General features: G+C 41.7%; 1 protein-coding gene across 1 annotated transcript in view; it reads left to right on the top strand.

The window, feature by feature from the left end:
- DEPDC5 (DEP domain containing 5, GATOR1 subcomplex subunit) overlaps nucleotides 1–19,137 on the top strand; it is a 2,513,958-nt gene that overhangs the window by 154,562 nt on the left and 2,340,259 nt on the right. The window lies entirely within an intron of this gene.

Below are 19,137 nucleotides of genomic sequence, written 5' to 3'. Positions count from 1 at the left end.
AGCTTGTTAAACAGAGTTGAAGTAAATTACACACACTGGCCAACCTGTACTATGTATGGCTGCTTTATACAGTCCGTTTTGTGTATTATGGCGCATGGTGATGAGCCATGCTTCTGCTGTATCTGATGGTGCTGTCACATCGTACACAACAGATCTTGCACCATGTATCACATCTGGTTAGGAGTTGTAATGGCATACATTTTGGTTGTAATTTGTTATATGCATGGCTGTACTCTCTCACCTGTAAACTGTTATAACTGTAATGTGGGCTGCAGATTTTTCTATTTCACATAAACCTAAACAGTGTAGTATTCTTAATTATTAATATTGTGGAATAAATAAGGAATTCATTCAAGTAGAGGTTTTGTATTAAGGATTTTTCAAAAGCCATCTGCAGTGACAGACCAGCCCCTCTCCATTAACCATTTCATGATGTAGTAGGCCTGCTGTAGATACATAAAGTATGTCCTGCTTGGAAAGGTAGTTGAAGAATACAGGTATCCCTTCAATCATGGAGTGTGTGTGTTTTTTTACCTGATACAAGTATCCCTGCCAGTCATGTGAAGATGTTTGTTTATTTATTTTTTACCCAAGTACTTTGTAACAAAACAGTGAACTACATAAATGACATGGAGTGAGGAAGAAGAGCCTGCAGAAGGACTTGGCAGCAGCTTAATATCGGCCATCGGAGTTGTCTAATATGTTGTTTTTTCTGAGGTATGTAATATTGACGGTACAAAAGGTGGTGGACAGACTGACGTGTCCGATAGTGCTTGCGATACTCTTGTAGTAAGTAGTAGAAAATAATATATTCGAAACTCAACCCATCATCATAGGGGCAGCAGTACATTCACATTTAAAATAAGTGACCGGCACTAGTTTTATTTATTTTTTAAACCGCTTTATTGAATTATCACTTATGACACAGGCGAACTTGCATTTACATAAAAGTAATCGAACCATATGTAGCAAGTTCACATTTAAAAAACTTACACATCACAGATATTGTTCCATGCAATATAATCAATCCAACATTACATAAATTGTTCAGTTCCCTGCCTTCTCTTAAACCTCATTCCTCCTCCATAACATTTTTATGCTGGTATTCTCACAGTTTCCATTTTTTCTAAGTAATTTACTCCTACCCTTTTCTAAACATCCCACTTCCTTTCTTTTAACTCTATACCACTAGTCACACTACTTCAAGTATAGTTGGTTTAGACTGTGAGTTCTACTTTCTAGTAATGGCTTTTTTGCCAGCCACCACAGTTTAACTTAACAAGGCCTTATTATGTCTAAGAACTTCTGATCCTGGATTCCAGCTGAAAAAAAAATATTTCTGTAGTTACACTCATTTGCTCACCCACTATTCCTGACCTAGTTCTTTGTAGGGAATTTTTAACGTCAGTCAACTTATCCCAGGTACATCTTTCTTCCCTATTAAGCCTTTAACATTTGCCTTCCACCTGAGGAAAAATTCTTTGGAGTCTGCTTGCAAACACTTGCAGGCAAAAATCCCAAATCTTCTAGATTTTGTTGCATGTGTCAGAGTCATAGATACATATGTCCTCCCATTGTTTGTTTGTGAATTGCTCATCTAATCTCTCTTCGCAGTCTTTTCTGACCTCTTCTGATTGATTCCTATAGTTATTGTGCAATATTCATGTCCTCCTAATTATCCCTTTTTTAACTGCAGCTTCTTTTCTAGATTCAACTAAAAACTCGCTCGACCAGTGCAGGTCTTTCATTTTAGACTCCCCTATTTTTTTCTCTTTGCCTGTACTGTGATATCAATCCCTAATAGGGAAGGCAATCTCTAGCCTGCAGTCCAAATGTCTTCTTGGCCTCTTCCCATTCTATTATCTTTCCTTCTCTTACAAATTCTCGGTCCCCCTAATTGCAGTCATCTTTACTGCGAAAATCTTTTCTCCATTCCCTTTTGGCTTCGTATCCTTTCAGCAGCTTTAAGAATAGAATATTCTCTTTCTGTATGACTAATGTTATTCTCCTTAAGGAGCTGCATACAAAATCTTAATCATTCCTTATTTCTTGAATTGCCCCCTCTGCGTCATCGTAATCCCTTTCCACTTTAAATTGTCGCTTCCTGCTTGTTTTAGGTACAAGAGCTTTAACTGTGTATAATATACCTTCAGATCAGATAGTCCTGTATGGGTGGAGCAGCAGTTAGTGTTTTCGCCCCACAGCAACAGGTTCTCCAGTGCGATTCTGTGCTGGGGTGCCTTCTCTGTGGAGTCGGCACGTCCTCCCTGTGTTTCCATGAATTTTCTCTGGGTGCTCCAGTTTCCCCTCACATTCCAAATACATGCATCTGGAGCATTTCTCCCTGGGCTTCTGCTGAAAATGGGCTCTATCCTAGTTGGACTTTCCCGGTTAAACACATTTTAAATAAAGTAAAATAAAAAACTTTTGCCCTCTTTCCCGCCAAAGTAATGTCATTCAACTCTTTAATAAGTACTATGCACAACTTCTCCTCTGATTGATAAAAATATACCTGATCTGTGTATATTTTACTGCTTGTATTTTGCTATCTATATTCATAATCAGGAGCTTCCAGTTTTTCAGTTTTTTGTAGTATCTTTTGTTTAGTCTGTCCCCACATATCCTTGGCTGCCATAACCAAATCCTTTTAAAACTGTAGTCCTAAATATTTCATTTTACCATGCCCCAATAAATATGGATATTGCTGAAACAGTTTGTGTGTGGGTACGTAATTTACAGCTATAGCCTTTGCTTTATCTTCATTAATTTTATATCCCATACAAACTCAGAACTGTTTCAGAATGTTCTAAAACACTGAGATGTCCTTTTCTTGTTCTGTCAAGTACAAAATAGTATCATCTGCAAATAGTCAACTTTTATTGAATACCATACCAATTATATCCTTAAAATTTGAGTCCCTCATTTTCTTTGCCAATTAATCTAAATATAGCACAAATAACAAAGGGGAAAGAGGACACCCGTGCCTGGTTCCTCTGTTCATACATAACTTATCAAAGAGGAACCCTACCACTTTTGAGTTTTGGTTTCAGTCCCTCCTATATCCTCCTAATTAACCTTATTTGTGCATAGGAAATGCAAATGCTTCCATTGTCCTACTCGTAAAGTCCCAGTTTACTCTGTCAAATGCTTTTTCTGCGTCAAGACCCACCAACAACAATGTTATTTTCTTACATTCTGCTTCCCTCTGGATCGTCATTATTCTGTTAATGTTGTCAGATGTTTGCCTCCCCTCTACAAATCTGCGTTGATCCATATCTGACAGTTCTTGTCACACCTTTGCCATTCTATTAGCCATTGTAGACCCAAAACACTTTTGTATAATGATGGTTTAAAATTAAAATGGGCTTATATGAAGCTGGACCTGATGGTTCTTTACCATGTTTAGGTATTACAGCCACTGCAGCCTTTTTCCAAGTTGTTGGTGTTTCCCCTCCTTTTAAAATACTGTTAAACAAAGCCTTCCAGATCTTTATCACTTTCTCTTCTCCCAGCTTCCAAACTTCCACAAGAATGCCATCTTTTCTTAGAGACTTTCCTGCAGATTGTTTATACATCACCTTTTTATCGCATTTCCTCCTATCTTAACTGTTAATTGTTGAGCCTGTCCTACCTCTAACCTTGACATATTTAAGTCCTACTTCCATAAATATTTCTGTTTGTGTTTTTTTTTTGACTTCCCCGCTTCTCTGCTTTATACAGATTTTCAAAAAAAATCTGAAATATCTCTAATTCCTCTACAGGAATTCTGGTTATTTTTCTTACCATAGGCTCCCTAGGTTCAGCAACAACCCTTTCTACATTCTGTTGCCTAACTCATTGTGCTAAAAGTTTTTGTCCTCTGGAGTTATCAAAAAACAGTTGCTTAACAGCAGTCTTCCAAAACATATGCATATTATCCAGGTTTTCCCTCATTTTCTCTTTAGCACTCTGCAGTTGAGTCTCGTCTTGTTCTGTGATGGTCCCTTTTTTGTAATACTTTAACCTCTGCCAGCCTCTCTAAATAATTCTTATTACTTCTTAACCAGATATCTTTTTCTTTTATTTCTTCCCTGTTTTTAAATTTCACATGTGAAATTGTTCAATCTCGCCGTTCATTCTGTACTGATGGGTTCGGAGTCGATCCATCGGCTCCGGTATGGCCATATGCAAAGTTCGAGGTCTTCCAGTAGCTCGAGACCAAGCCCCTATCCCATGATGCACTGTGAATTATCTCTGATCTAGTTTGCCACGGCATCTGATCGGAGGTTCCAGAGCAAGCTTGGGCCACTACTATTTACAAAACTTTTATATTTAGCAGTATTTTAATAATTTTTTTCTAAACTCTCATAGGTAGTTTGCTTTATAGCTTCCTAAAAGCTCACTTTCCCGTGTGTGATTATTGTTTAATATAGCGGCCTTGTGTGTTTTTGGCCTAGTTTTTCTTCTGTAGTTTCTATTATATAGCTTTTTCTACTGTTGGCCTTCTGTATATTGGCCTTAGTTTAGTAGAGAGTGTTTTTGAATGTTCTAGTAGCTAATACTTTTTTCTCTAAATGTTCAAATTCTTTATCGGGCTCTTTTGTGTGTGTGTGTGTGTGTGTGTGTGTGTGTGTGTGTGTGTGTGTGTGTGTGTGTGTGTGTGTGTGTGTGTGTGTGTGTGTGTGTGTGTCGGTGTGTGTGTGTCGGTGTGTGTGTGTGTGTGTGTGTGTGTGTGTGTGTGTGTGTGTGTGTGTGTGTGTGTGTGTGTCGGTGTGTGTATGTGTGTGTCTGTGTGTATGTGTGTGTCTGTGTGTATGTGTGTGTCTGTGTGTATGTGTGTGTCTGTGTGTATGTGTGTGTCTGTGTGTGTCTGTGTATGTGTGTGTTGTTAGAGCTTAGGGTATTGCTGATTATCTGCTCTGCATTTTTTTATAGAAGCATAATGGCAGGTGATAAAGATAGGCCGAGTGGTATAGTGGTTAAGATATATGCCTTTCAACCACAAGGTGCACGGTTTGATTCTCACCACTGGATTTAGTTTTTTTGGTGAGATCTGATCATAAACTAATCTCACTGGAAATCCACATCCCGCCCCCACCCCAAACAAAAAAGACCATAGTGAAGAACTTCTCTAAAGCAAACTTCACACTACTCAAGACTGGTGTGGTATCCTTCAAGGCCCCTGAGTCAGAGGAAACCATAACCCAAGCTGCGGAAGCCCTTACAAATGCCTTCTATGAACACCTCCAGGACTGCATGGATCAGGCAATCCCAAATAAAACCAAGACTCTTTCCACAAAGGGCAAACGTCCAGTCTGGTGGACCCCAGCCATTAACAAACTTTACAATAAGAGGAGAAAGCTATTACATGATAGAACAAAATCCATAAAAGGGAAGTCACCCCTGATCATTATTAGTAAAAAAATATGAGCACTCATAAAATCAACTAAGGCCAATTTTGAGAGAAAATTGCCATGGATTCAAAGGACAATCATAAGGCCTTTTTCAGCTATGTTAGGAACCTGGGTGGAAACTCACAGATATGCTCAGAATTAGTCCAAAATGATACAAAAATCACTGAACCCACAGACATTGCCAACATACTGGCAGACAGGTTCAGTGCAAACTTCACCCCTCTCCCCTAAAGGAGAGATAACTATCCCAGCCGAGTGTAGCCTCCCGGACATCTCAAATGCGCAGGTGAAAGCTGCTCTCTCTAAAGCTAAAAACACAGCATCAATGGGACCGGATGGTGTCCCCGGCTGTGTGCTACACGAGCTAAATGAGGAATTAAACCCGCACATAAGGCAGCTGTTTAATCTCAGCCTTACCACAGGATACGTGCCCAAGGAGTGGCGAACGGCAACTGTGGTCCCACTCCACAAAGGTGGCGCCTCTACGGACCCTGGTAATTACCGCCCCATAAGCTTAACAAGTCTAGTCTGCAAAGCTATGGAGAGGATCATAATGGAGCTCATAAACAAAGATATAGGGGACTTGCAGACATTGGACCCGACCCAGTTTGGCTTTGTCAAGGGAAGATCATGCCTTTTGAACTTGGTCGACTTCTTCGAAATAGTCACCAAGGCCATTGATGAGGGAAAGGCAGTCCATACAGCCTACCTTGACCTTGCAAAGGCTTTCGACACAATACCCCACTCGGGTATTGTAGAAAAACTTACCAGCTTAAATGTAAACCCATATGTCACAAGATGGGTTGCAAACTGGCTTAAGGACAGAACCCACAGGGTTAGAGTTGCTGGCGCTGTGTCAGACTCCAAGCCGGTCACAAGTGGTGTCCCACAGGGCTCGGTCCTTGGCCCCTATTGTTTGGCATCTACTTCTCAGAAGTACAGGCCAACATGGGAGGACTTTGGCTGACAAAGTTTGCAGATGACTGCAAACTGGGCCATAGTGGAAAGTGCATCGGACACTGATATCCTTCAGAAGGGACTCACGGAAACAGATAGCTGGTGCCAGAGCCATGGCCTGAAGTTAAACGCCAAAAATGTATAGTCATACCCTTCGGGAAAAACAAGGTAACCCCAAGCTACCATATAGGTGGCAATCCACTAAGCACAGAAGAGGTTATCAGGGACCTGGGGACCCAGGTTGACAGTGGCCTTTCTTTTGACACTCACATTGCTAAAGTGGTTAGAAAGACCTTCTACATTGCCCACCTGATCATGAAGGGATTCACATCCAGATCTAGTGAGGTCTTTGTTCCCTGTACTCTTCACATATCTGACCAATGATCGAGTACAATGCCCCATTCGGGATGTATCTCACCCGACATCTGCAGCAATTGGAGAGACCCCAAAAGTTCCTCACCAAAAGGATAAAGGGACTCCAAAATCTGTCATATGCTGCCAGATTGAAGAAACTCCAGCTCTATTCAGTCGCATACCGCCTGCTCAGAGGTGACATGAGCCTGACATACAAGGCCATGTCCAACCCGGAATTAATGGACATGCTCCACCTCAAAAATCCAAATCCACCAAAACCACTAGAGCAAGCGACTTAAACCTTAGCACGGATATAAATAGGATGTGCTGGAGGGATAGATTTATCACTCAGAGACTCCCTATGCTGTGGAATAAAATCCCGGTCCATGTGAGGCAGAGCACCTCGCTGACTCTGTTCAAGAGAAATCTAGACCTGTGGATGGGAGATCGTAGGTTTACCCCGGGAATCATCTCTGGGTCACTGCTGGACAGAGGCACAACAAACTAATGGGCACAGTATTTTTTCATATAAGGGGTGGCGTAAGCCACAATAATTTGGGCTAGGCTTATAAATGCCTTAGGGCAGATAGCCTAGTATAAACCTATGAACCTATGAACCTATAAGCACCCAAAGTCTGGATTTAAAAAGTGTCCAGACTGCTACCAAAAAATGTCTGTTACGGATGGATATGTAACTTGTGTTTATTGTTAGGAGCTGTCCACTTAACAGGAGTCTTGTGCCATATGTCATTCTTTTTCTTCGAGTGTTGCTAGAGAGGAAAAGTAAGTTGATGGACAGGGGATTGTTAAAGCATCCTTTTCAAGAGTCATTGAGTGACCATAATGTGGCCAGCAAGTCCTCCAAGTCCTCTAGATCTTCTGTGGAATCTAAGGACTCTAAGCAGTCTAAGCAATCAAACAAATGGGAGGATTCTGCGACATCGGCTACACAGACCTTGGAGCTGACGTTTTTCTTTTCGGAGCCGGCCCACAGCCTTGGAGCCGGTATCTAAAGTGCCTCAATCTCCATTGCTTCAGTTGGCATTGTTGGCGTATTCTTCTAGGTCTTCTGTCAGCCTGTCTAATTTGGATATGGATCGATTGGTGCAGAAGCTCTTATTGGCACCAGACCTTGCTAAATTCTTGTTGTTTCCGACCCAAGCGGCTTCGGAGCCGAAGACCACTACTCCTGCTTTGACTACTTCTCCTCCGAGCCATACTGGACCTTTGGAGCCAGAAGAAGCAGACCTGTTGATCGTGGAGCCTTTGGGGCCGAGACCTGCTCCAGTGTCCTCGGCTCCATCCACTCTGACATCCTCAGTGCCAACTGGGGACTCTGAGCAGACGCTCTCCAGTCAGATCTGGGGAGGATAGTCGGACCGACTTGGTGCTGACTCTTCCTCTCGGAGCTTCGGCTTGGATGAGCTCAGTTCCTACATCTGGCTCAGAGCCCATGACCTCAGTGTGGAAAGGTTTGGCTGTTTCTTCGGATCCGTCGATTCCTTCACATCGGAGCTGTGGTGCCTTCGAGGCCATGAGGAGAGCCTTGTCCCCCAAGACATCCTTGACTTTAGGCCTTGCTTCCTCAGCCCCTAAAGCAACTGTGTCTGCTTCTGCTTCCATCATCCAGGCTAGACGTAGAGACCCAGAGCCTCAGGCAGCCCCACAGGATGCTCCCTGCTTTTCCGAGACCTCCCCAGAGGCTCCCACTGAGGAGGTTCCCAGGAAGAGATTGTGCAAGAGGAGACACTTGGATTCCCCACAGGAGTCTATGACATCTGACACTGGCTTGGATGAGTCAGAAGGGTCCCCCGCGGTCCCTCTCTGAGGATATCTCCTTTGCTGAGATCCTTAGGCAGTGGGGTGATTGGCAGTCCAAAACCCCTACTGAGGATGAGTCAGTTCTCCTGAAGGTTTTCGGGTCTCAACCCTCCACCTCTTGGGTGTCTCCGCCCTTTGATGAGCTCATGCAGTTGGTCTCTCGGAGGGCATGGGAGTCACCGGACTCCATGGAGTCTGTTCCTAGGAGGTCTAACAAGTTTATATCAAGTTTAGCTCCTCCAGATAAAGCCTTCTTATCCAAAGGAGTCCCTGTTGATGCCATGGTGGTGGCAGCGGCCACCAAAAAGGAAATGTCTGAGACTTCCTTGTCTATTCATCCTTCTAATAGAGAATCTAGGATCATGGATAGATATGGGAAACGCATGTTTAGTTCAGTGATTTTTTGCTCTCCGCTCACTGAACTACTTAACCCATTTCACTAGATTGCAAAGAGATCTCCTTAAGGACTTTGGGAGATGCTCTTCAAGGTACAGTAGCTGCAGGGGCCTCAGACAAAGTAGCTGCCTGGCTTGCTACCCTAAATTCTATTGTCAACTCATCCATGTGTCTCATATCATATGCAGCCGATGGAACGAGTAGGGCAGCGGGTACAGGAATCGCTCTCAGAAGACATTCCTGGATGTGCTTGTATTCCTTCATGGAGCCTTTTAAGTCATCCTTCGTAAACATCCCTTTTGATGGCTCATCCCTTTTTGGGGCTAAAGTGAAGGAAACATTGACCAGGTGTGAACAGGAGGGAAAGACTCTTGTCTGTCATTGGAGTCTGTTTTTCCACCCCTACCCGGCCTTATCTCAAAGGCCAAAGGGGAGAAAAAATGTGGTTCCGGAAAGCCCAATTAGCCTTTCGAGGCACAAGTGATGAACCCCCCTCTAAGGGCAGAGGAGGGGGTAATAGTGGAAGACGCCGCCCTTGCGGCAGTGGGGGTCTGCAACATCAGGGTGACAGAGATCACTTCTCTGGTCAATCCTACCAGTGCTCCTGAAAGGAGGCTAGACTGTCCTGCTCTCGAGGCAGTCGGGGGTTGCTTATCTTTGTATCCAGACGCCTGGCAAGAAATAACAAAAGACAGCTGAGTACAAAGTATCATTTCCAGAGGGTACTTCATACCATTCCCCACACCCCACCTGTCCATAAGGAGAATCCCGGACGTTCCACCCAGTTAAAGGGAACAAGCAACCATAGAGATCCACAAGTTGCTAGAAAAAAAAGAGTCATTCAGCCAGTCCCAGCAGACCAAATGGGGTCCGAAACTTACTCAAGGTTCTTTTTGGTTCCAAAGAAAACAGGGGACTGGAGACCCATTTTGGACCTCAGCAGAGTCAACCAATATATGAAGAAAGAGAAGTTCTGGATGGTCACACTCCAGTCTATACTTCCCTTCTTAGGAAAAGACAATTGGATGTGCTCGACAGATCTCAAGGATGCGTACTACCACATAAAAATGGCCAGGCCATCCAGAGATCACCTGCGTTTCTGTCTGGAAGCCAATCATTATCATTTTCGAGCCCTGCCCTTTGGTCTGACTACAGCCCCCAGCGTGTTCACCAAATTCATGGCAGTGGTCACGGCTCACCTGAGGCATCTAGGATTCCAGGTGTTTCTGTACCTAGACGATTGGCTCCTTACCACCACCACCACCATGCATCATCTGATTCAGCCAAGGGAGTGCACTCTGTCACTCTGCAATCATTTAAGCATTACAGTCAACTCAGAAAAGTCTGCCTTGTTGCCATAGCAGCATATTGTTTTTATCGGACTACCAATCGAAAGAATTTTCCTTCATCGTCAGCATGTCAGCACATTGGTATCGAAAGACAGAGCACCAGCTTCAGAAGTTCTGAAAGTATTGGGTTTGATGGCTGCAGCAATCCTAGCCATACCATTAGCAAGAATGCATATGTGGATTCTTCAATAGCTGTTGTTCACTCAATGGTCTTGCCAGGAACTTCCAATGGATCACATGATTTTGATTATGGGCTCTTGCAAGAAAGATCTCCAGTGGTGGTTGATGTTTCTTCACGTCACCATAGGACGATCCTTTGTTCTACTCCCTCCAGTAGCCATCTGTGACCACAGACGCTTCCCTGATAGGGTGGGGGGGCATTTTCAGGGAAAGACTGCCCAAGGCACATGGACAGATCAAGAGTCACATTTGCATATCAATGTTCTGGAGATGAGAGCAGTACTTTTGGTGTTGCAGTACTTCCAGGACTCTCTTCCCCTAGGAACGATTGCAATTCAGACAGACAATATGTCAGTAGTCTGGTACTTGAACAAGCAAGGGGGAACCAAGTCTTACCCCCTTTGCCGAGAAGGCCTCAGAATTTGGCAGTGGGCTGTTTCCTCCCAGCAAATATTTTCATAAATTTCTTCAGAAATCTACACTTATTTGTTATATTTTACCTTCCAGGCCCCCCAAATACATCCACATTGTTGCAAATAAGATTCCAGCCACCACCTATAAGCGATACCTGCTGTGGAAAGCTGATTTTCTCACAATTTATTAAAACTCCATGATAGCAGTTTTAGGTTGAAAATACAAATACATGCCAGCATAATCCTCCTCCCTTACAAGTAGCCCTTTGCAAACACAAATCTGCCATTATTATCATTCTCTTTTTGCTCTGTCATTTTTGGAACCCCTTTACCTGTTAATATAAGTACTCCTCTTTTTCTTCGTCCCAGATATTCATAAGAATATTCATCCTGAAATCCTTTCTTTATCAAATGTATCTGTTCAACTCTTTTCAAATGTGGCTCCTGTAGCATTGCTATTTGCACTCATTTTTTAAATATAATTAAATATTCTTTCCTTTTTGTCTATACCTCTGAGACCATTCATATTTCAAGATAATATGGAAAGTGTCACCATTATGATAAGAAGTTCTTATTTAATATATGTGACTGTGACAGCTTTCTAAATGTCAATTTCTAGCTTTTGTGATATATGTACCCATTATTTTAGAAGACTTTTTTGTTTTAATGAAAACCTTCCAAAAAAAAACAAAAAAACAAAAAAAACATACCCAGAACCCATTGACTTAATATAAATGCACAACACTATGTACATTTTCAAATAATGATGTTTAACCCTGCTAATAGAAATAGTTGTCACAAATAGACAGATGCAAATTCAGGCCTTAATTGAAAATGAAAGTTACTAATGCTAAGACGCATGTTATTGGCCATATTTCAAATTACACAAATTGATGTTTTTTTCTTTTTTTATCTTTATTCCTTTCCCAGATATGAAAAGTTACTTCCATGCTTTCAGAAAACCATTAACGTTTAGCCTTGGAGAAACCAGCGTTCAGTTTTTATAGCCCTATTATCATCTTTTCTCCATTTATCACTAAAGGAAAACTTTTAATTATGTTCAGTCTTCTCTTATTTCCATGCTTCCACTTGTAAATTGTTATTAGATTAAGCCAACGGACTTAATCCAGACGTGCACCGGTGTAAAAGTAAAAGAAAACATATAAGCTCTACACATATTATGATGTGTGTACTTTTACACTCCCACTCCCCCACCTCAACAACCCAAGATTACAGCCTGTTAATTTAAACATCCTTTTGGCTAGCCTTTTTTTTTTCTTTTTATAGCATTCTAATGCCTATATTTCTTAATACTAAAAAAGAAGAAAGAGAAAAAAGGCATCTGTTTATTTTAGTATTCTTATCACATAAAAGTACAACTTAAAATGCTTTGCTGTAAAACATGCAATTTAAATCATGAAGTTTCATAGAAATGTCGTTTAAGGCCAGAAATTGTTTTACATAAGATGACCTTTTTTTTCTTCCTCTTCCCCCCCTTCTCTGAGTCTTTCCAAACATTAATGACAAATGGGGCAAATGCCTTTCAGTTCCCCACAGTTATAACAAATTGAGCAAAAGTTCACTCTTTCCACTTTTTCATATATAGCCATGTTTCACAAATGCTATTGATGCTTTGCATTCACACATTTATTCACTAATTTCTGTGTTGCTGGTTTTCTTCCTCTTCGTCTCTATCTCCCAACTCCAGATTCCATTTCATTTCCAAGGTACTCCGATTTTTCTAGTCAAGTCCTGTACTTTTCTCTCTGTCTCTCATTCTCCTTTGGAATTTGAAACATTGGAAGAGGTTTCGCTGGCAAAGCCTCTCCATGTGCTTTATTATCAGAAGAATGAGAAGCAGAGTCCCCTTCTCTCTGATGGCTGACTGTTTGTTGGACAGACTTTTGCATTTCCTCCTTAGGCTGTTCTTCATCAACAAATGACTTTGATTCTCCATGAAAAAACATTCTAAAGATCGTTGGATACAGAAGCTTGAATTTCCCACCTGCCTGTCGACATTCCCTGAGTGCTGGAATAAATTTGTTTATATTCTGTCTGGTGTATAGTGAATAATCATTTTCTACAAACTCTCTACTCTCTCCAACTTTTAATCCTTTGCCCTTTTGCCATAGTTTTATCAGGATTAACTCTTTCTACTGTTTGGTTTGCATCTTTATTAATACATGTCTTGGTTGCTTTCTCGTGGCCAGATTTGGAGCATAGATATGGTGTGCCCTTTTAATTTACATTTCCTGCTGTGGAATACCAGTCTGTTTGCTTATTTGTGCCTTCATAAAATTAATACAGGATGTTCCTTCAATTTTCACTTTTTTCCAACTTGTTCATCCTTTGCTATACTTATCTCTACATCCATCCTCCATTGCTGCACCAATGTTTGTGTTATCAGCACAGAGGTGGATTTGTTCCCTGTTTCCTCAGATTTGTTTTAGACACACTGAAGAGTACGGGAAAGAGGATAAACCTGTAAAGCAATTTTCTAAGCCTCCTTATCTCACCGTTCAGACTTGCAGCTAACCAGTGTTCCAGTTCTAGTCCTAACATTGGAAAATCACGAAGGAGAGAGGGAGGATACATCATAAAGGCGTTGCTTGAAATTGGTTGAAAAGGCTCAACAAAGAAGTAAAACATTTTTTGCACTGAAAGTGTGGTGACGTAATAGAAAAAATTACTACAAGATGTGATGGTGTCCAAAGTAGAAACTGCTTTCAAGAGGTGATTAAGATCATGGTAGGAAGGATAGGGTAGGAGTTTGTATTCGAGTGGAATGGGGTGTCTAGGTAGAGAATAGGAGTTATAGGTTAAGGTTCGAGGAAGTCAAAAAGAAGGCCACTGTGGTTACATAGGGATATGTTCTTCATTTTCTTTGTAGTTGCATCTGGTCACACACATACACAAATACTGGGACCACTATGGCATCCCTTGTGAACTTAGGGAAGCTAAGGAAACGGTGTGGTAGTACACAGCGCCCCCTCCCCTTTACTTATACTTCTTGTATCAGACATGTGATCCATTGTCAAGTGCTTTGCACTCCTCCCCCCAGTCAAAAAGAGGTTAAATGTTATTCCTCATGTGTTAGGTGACCAAACACTGCTCTGACACCGCAGGTATAATTTTTTTAATGTGGTCTCATGTTTCAGGGGTGAACATGTGCAGTGATGCCTAGCAGACCTGTACATATGCTTCTCGAAGCCTTGTCCAGGGTGCTTGTGCTTGGCCTGCAGTTTTTCTGCTGAAGACTGTCTGGTTTGACTGCTGCACTTTTTTTTTTTTTTTTTTAATTCCACCAAGAATGTGATACTGTTGACAACTTTGCATCCCCTAACCCCTAGTCCAACTTTCTCTCTCTCTCTCTCCAATTAGGCATGGGTTGCTAGTTTGCTTCTGGATGACCTAATGCTGTGCCATTGCGACAGGTTTCCACGTTTGTTGCCTTGTGGTGTACCTGCTGCACCGAACTGCAGTTTGTTTATCCTAGCTGTTTGTTGCCTTGTGGTGTACCTGTTGCACTGTGATGCAGTTTGTTTATCCTAGCTGTTTGTTGCCATGTGGTGTACCTGTTGCACTGTGATGCAGTTTGTTTATCCTAGCTGTTTGTTGCCATGTGGTGTACCTGTTGCACTGTGATGCAGTTTGTTTATCCTAGCTGTTTGTTGCCATGTGGTGTACCTGTTGCACTGTGATGCAGTTTGTTTATCCTAGCTGTTTGTTGCCATGTGGTGTACCTGTTGCACTGTGATGCAGTTTGTTTATCCTAGCTGTTTGTTGCCATGTGGTGTACCTGTTGCACTGTGATGCAGTTTGTTTATCCTAGCTGTTTGTTGCCTTGTGGTGTACCTGCTGCACCGAACTGCAGTTTGTTTATCCTAGCTGTTTGTTGCCTTGTGGTGTACCTGTTGCACTGTGATGCAGTTTGTTTATCCTAGCTGTTTGTTGCCTTGTGGTGTACCTGTTGCACTGTGATGCAGTTTGTTTATCCTAACTGTTTGTTGCCACGTGGTGTAACTGTTTCACTGAGCTGCAGTTTGTTTATCCTAGCTATTTGTTGCCATGGGCTGTACCTGTTGTACTGTGCTACAAGTTGTTTATCCTAGCTGTTTGTTGTCTTGTGGTGTACCTGTTGCACTGTGATACAGTTTGTTTATCCTAGCTGTTTGTTGCCATGTGGTGTACCTGTTGCACTGTGATGCAGTTTGTTTATCCTAACTGTTTGTTGCCACGTGGTGTACCTGTTGTACTGTGCTACAGTTTGTTTATCGTAGCTGTTTGTTGCCATGGGCTGTACCTGTTGCACTGTGATACAGTTTGTTTATCCTAGCTGTTTGTTGCCTTGTGGTGTACCTGTTGCACTGTGATGCAGTTTGTTTATCCTAACTGTTTGTTGCCACGTGGTGTACCTGTTGTACTGTGCTACAGTTTGTTTATCCTAGCTGTTTGTTGCCATGGGCTGTACCTGTTGCACTGTGATACAGTTTGTTTATCCTAGCTGTTTGTTGCCTTGTGGTGTACCTGTTGCACTGTGATGCAGTTTGTTTATCCTAGCTGTTTGTTGCCTTGAGGTGTACCTGTTGCACTGTGCTGCAGTTTGTTTATCTTGGATGTGTGGTTCCTAAGTAGCACGAGGAAAGCACCAGAGGCCATGTAAATAGGGAACCTGTGTGGTCATTCTGTAGTATCGGCTATATAATGACTGTGCAAAAACTTTAACACACAGGTGTTGTGGCCTATATGAGTACCAAGGAGGGAAGTCTGTGCTAAACAGAGATGACTGGGACAGAGGTAGCTGTGTCCATCAGAGTGCTAGGTGTGGCATGCACATTCCTTTTGCAAAAAAACAAAAATAATAATAATAACCTTGGGGGCTGGTTGGGATTGAGTTTGCTTTAGCTGATGTGTAATTGTGTTAAACTTAACCCTGCTATCCATTCATCACATCTTACCTCCCTCTTAATATGGGGCAGCAAGTTGGAATTTGTCTTCTGTTAATGAGCTGAATGCCTTTGTTAATGACGGACTGACATTAAAGAACCAGCTGTTAGCTACTGCCAGGGCACCTTACTTCCATTTATATAATACAGCTTGGGGCAAGCACTTTAGTCCATATTTGAATTTTTGCAGCAGTAGTTATCTGACATGGATACCACTGTGATATTCTGTGCTTTGGGTTTATAAATGGTGATCTGGTCATTTTGCATTCGGTGCAGAACTGCACTATGAGACTTGTGTTTGGCACGTCACAGTCTGGTCATTTTTGTGGTCTTGTGGTATCTGTACTGGCTTCCATTTATGGCTGGCTGTGCCTTTAAAATCTTGACCATGAACCCTTACCTTAAAGAGCTTATGGACCTGATTTTCTGGGTAAATACCTCAAGGACAGGAGGGTGACTGACTCCTGGAAGTTTCATAGACAAAATTGAATAGTCCTAGTAGGAAGTCTCCCCCATTGTACCTCTGGAATTGGCTACCTTCCCTGATTTGATTTAATGATTTCAAGTACCACTTTAGAAGGATATTGGAGTGTACTGCCTGTATATAAAAGTTACATGGAACCTATCAGGAGAACCTTGACTGACTTTAAAATTATTTTGTTTAAAAATGAAACCATCTAAACTCTCTTGTAGTTTGTCTTGGATTTGCCACCTTGTAATATTTTGCTTTTGCTGATTTTCATTTTTTTTTGTTAAATACTTAAGAGGCATTCATATACTTTGAAAAAATCGGTGTGATTTGTATAAAAAAGGAATATCCTGGAGGAAAAGTGGGGGAGTTACTGCACCTCATTAAAAATATGCTAACTAGTGTGGGAGTGTGAGCCCTATCAGAGGTGGTTGATGCTGTACTTGTATCCTGCTTTCAAGGTTGTCGTCTGATTCATAGATCCTCCCCTTTGTTTTGTTTTATTCTCTACATTGCATCTCCATTTTGCTAAACATAGTATTTCTCTGTGACTTTCCACTCTTTTCCACCACATAACTTATGTTTACTGTTCTTCTTAAATAGATACATTAACCCGGGAACCAAAACATTATTATATCCTCTTAATTGTTCTCGTACAAATTTTGTACCCTTGGTCAAAATGGATTGATTTGGAACTTGGCAGGGGGGAGTATTGGTAGACATGGTCTGTCTGAACTTTAGCGAGACCTTTGACTCAGTTCCACAAGACTTCTACTAGCAAAACTGCAGGGGTTGGAAGTAGTACAGAGACTGGCAAAAGTCTCATTGGGGGGGTTGGCATGCAGAGGTTTTGTAGAACAGTCCAAGGAAATAGTATAGGGTCAGGCTGTTGTTGGATTACAACAGAAATACACACAGTTGTAGACTAGGGGAGAAGAAATCAAAGGAGGGATTTGCAAAGGCTAACAAAGTAGACAGAAAAATGAGAGTTGAAGTGCAGTGTAGATAAAAGAACAGTAAACTACACTCGAGTCTCAAAACCTGAAATGTGAAGTATTAGTTGAAAAGAATGGGATTGGTAATAAAGCAATAAAACTGTCTTGAGCGTTTATAAATAAACTTGACCAAAAAGAGAAGAGCAAAAGCTGTGGTAGCAGCCATATAAAGCTGGGGTGTGTATTCATGGAGGATAGACTCCAGAAGCAAAGACGAAATATTGCCAGTCCATGGTCTGTTCACACATCGATGAGTGTTTACTGTTATGGAGGCTGCAGAAAAAGAGGGTCTTTAGGCTGTAAAGAGTCAACAAGAAGGTAAGCAGAGGATGCTGTGGGATGGGAGACTGTGTTTGACTGGAGATGATGGAGGAACAGGATATGGGTACACAACATCTTTTCAGTAAGACAAAAAAGTGCGTGTTCTGAACAGGAAGAGCACAAGAGGGAAGAAAAGGTGCAGACATCTGATTGTAGGCATTGTCTGTCCCTGTTGGCACTTCATGGAGATTACTGTGGACCTGTGGAAGTGACTGCTGTGGACCTGTGGAAATGACTATCAGAACTGGTGGATGGACTCCACGTAAGGATTCAGGAGGGCATGGAACAGGTGGAAGAAGAGGGAAAGATGTCTGGGAGGTGGAATGGTACATAGATTAGTTGCCCCTCTTTTACCAGATGTCTAATCTAGTATGAATTTGTTTGAACCAGAGAAGACAGAGTCACGAAGATAGCACTGACATTATAAATAACATACATTACAACACTGGGTGCAGTATTTTGAATCATTTAAAAATAAACAGTATTTTTAAACAAAATTAAGGATGATAGTGAGAGCACTTGAGTTGTATGTTGGTGGACATTACCTGGTGTCATTCTCGCTTTGTGCATTGCATTCACATTTGCATCATGAGGTTTCCTGTTCTGATGCCCCACATCACCACTGTAGTAGTGATACGACGTTGTTTCTTGTTCTGTACAAAGGCAGTGATACTTTCTGTATATATGTGTAGTAGAAAAGCATAAACTGAATTATGATTTTATGAGTGAAGAAGATCTGCAGACCACCAGGATGTTTAAAGTCCTTGACAGCCGAGCATGTCTGCATCTCTGCATTGTGTTTATTTGGAGTGTTCTCAAAACAGGAAGAGTCTTCTAGGAGCACTTCTTTACTATTATAGTATGCACACACTGTGGCATATTACAGACCACATACAGCCTTCAGTCAAACTCAATCTGTATAGGTAGCCAGACTGAAGATGCAGTCTGTCTTTTTGACAAAACTATGTTTTTGTATGTCTGTCTTAACTGTAGCATCTTGTGCTGTCAGTACGATTATTACTGTAGCATTGCTTTGTTTGCCTCAGTTTCATAGTGTCTGTAAGCTGTAGCATCCTTTTTATCCATCTCGGTGTCATCATTCCTCACCATTGATCACTTTTGTTAGTTTAATTGAGTACCATTCTGTCTCGCTCTTGGCTGTAGCGGCCCTATGTCTACCCTGTGCTGTTGTGTGTTGCATGCATCCTTGTGTTTGTTTTCATCATCGTATCTCAATTTGGAGTGCAGTGTGTACTTGTGGTCAGATTACCAGTATTATGCAGTGTTACTCACTTATGTGGCTCGCTATCTCCATGTGTCTCTTTATCAGTGCTACTGGTTCTTGGTTATTTTTCTTGGATAACATCTGCATTGCGCATCTGTCTGTCTGTCGCTGTCTTGAAGATGACATCCATGTGTGTGTTTTGTCGATTTCCCAGTCCATGTTAGTTTGATCTTCAGTACCATTTCTTTAGCTGTAGCTCATGTTTTGCTTATCCTTTAAATATACTATTGTATCTCCCTTCTGTAGCTGGGGAGATGG

The sequence above is a fragment of the Protopterus annectens genome, chromosome 4.part0, assembly GCF_019279795.1.
Source record: "Protopterus annectens isolate FY-2018-M chromosome 4.part0, PAN1.0, whole genome shotgun sequence".
Classification (NCBI taxonomy): Eukaryota; Metazoa; Chordata; order Ceratodontiformes; family Protopteridae; genus Protopterus; species Protopterus annectens.
The sequence above is the reverse complement of the archived record's forward strand: the minus strand, read 5'-3'. Positions and strand labels throughout refer to the sequence as shown.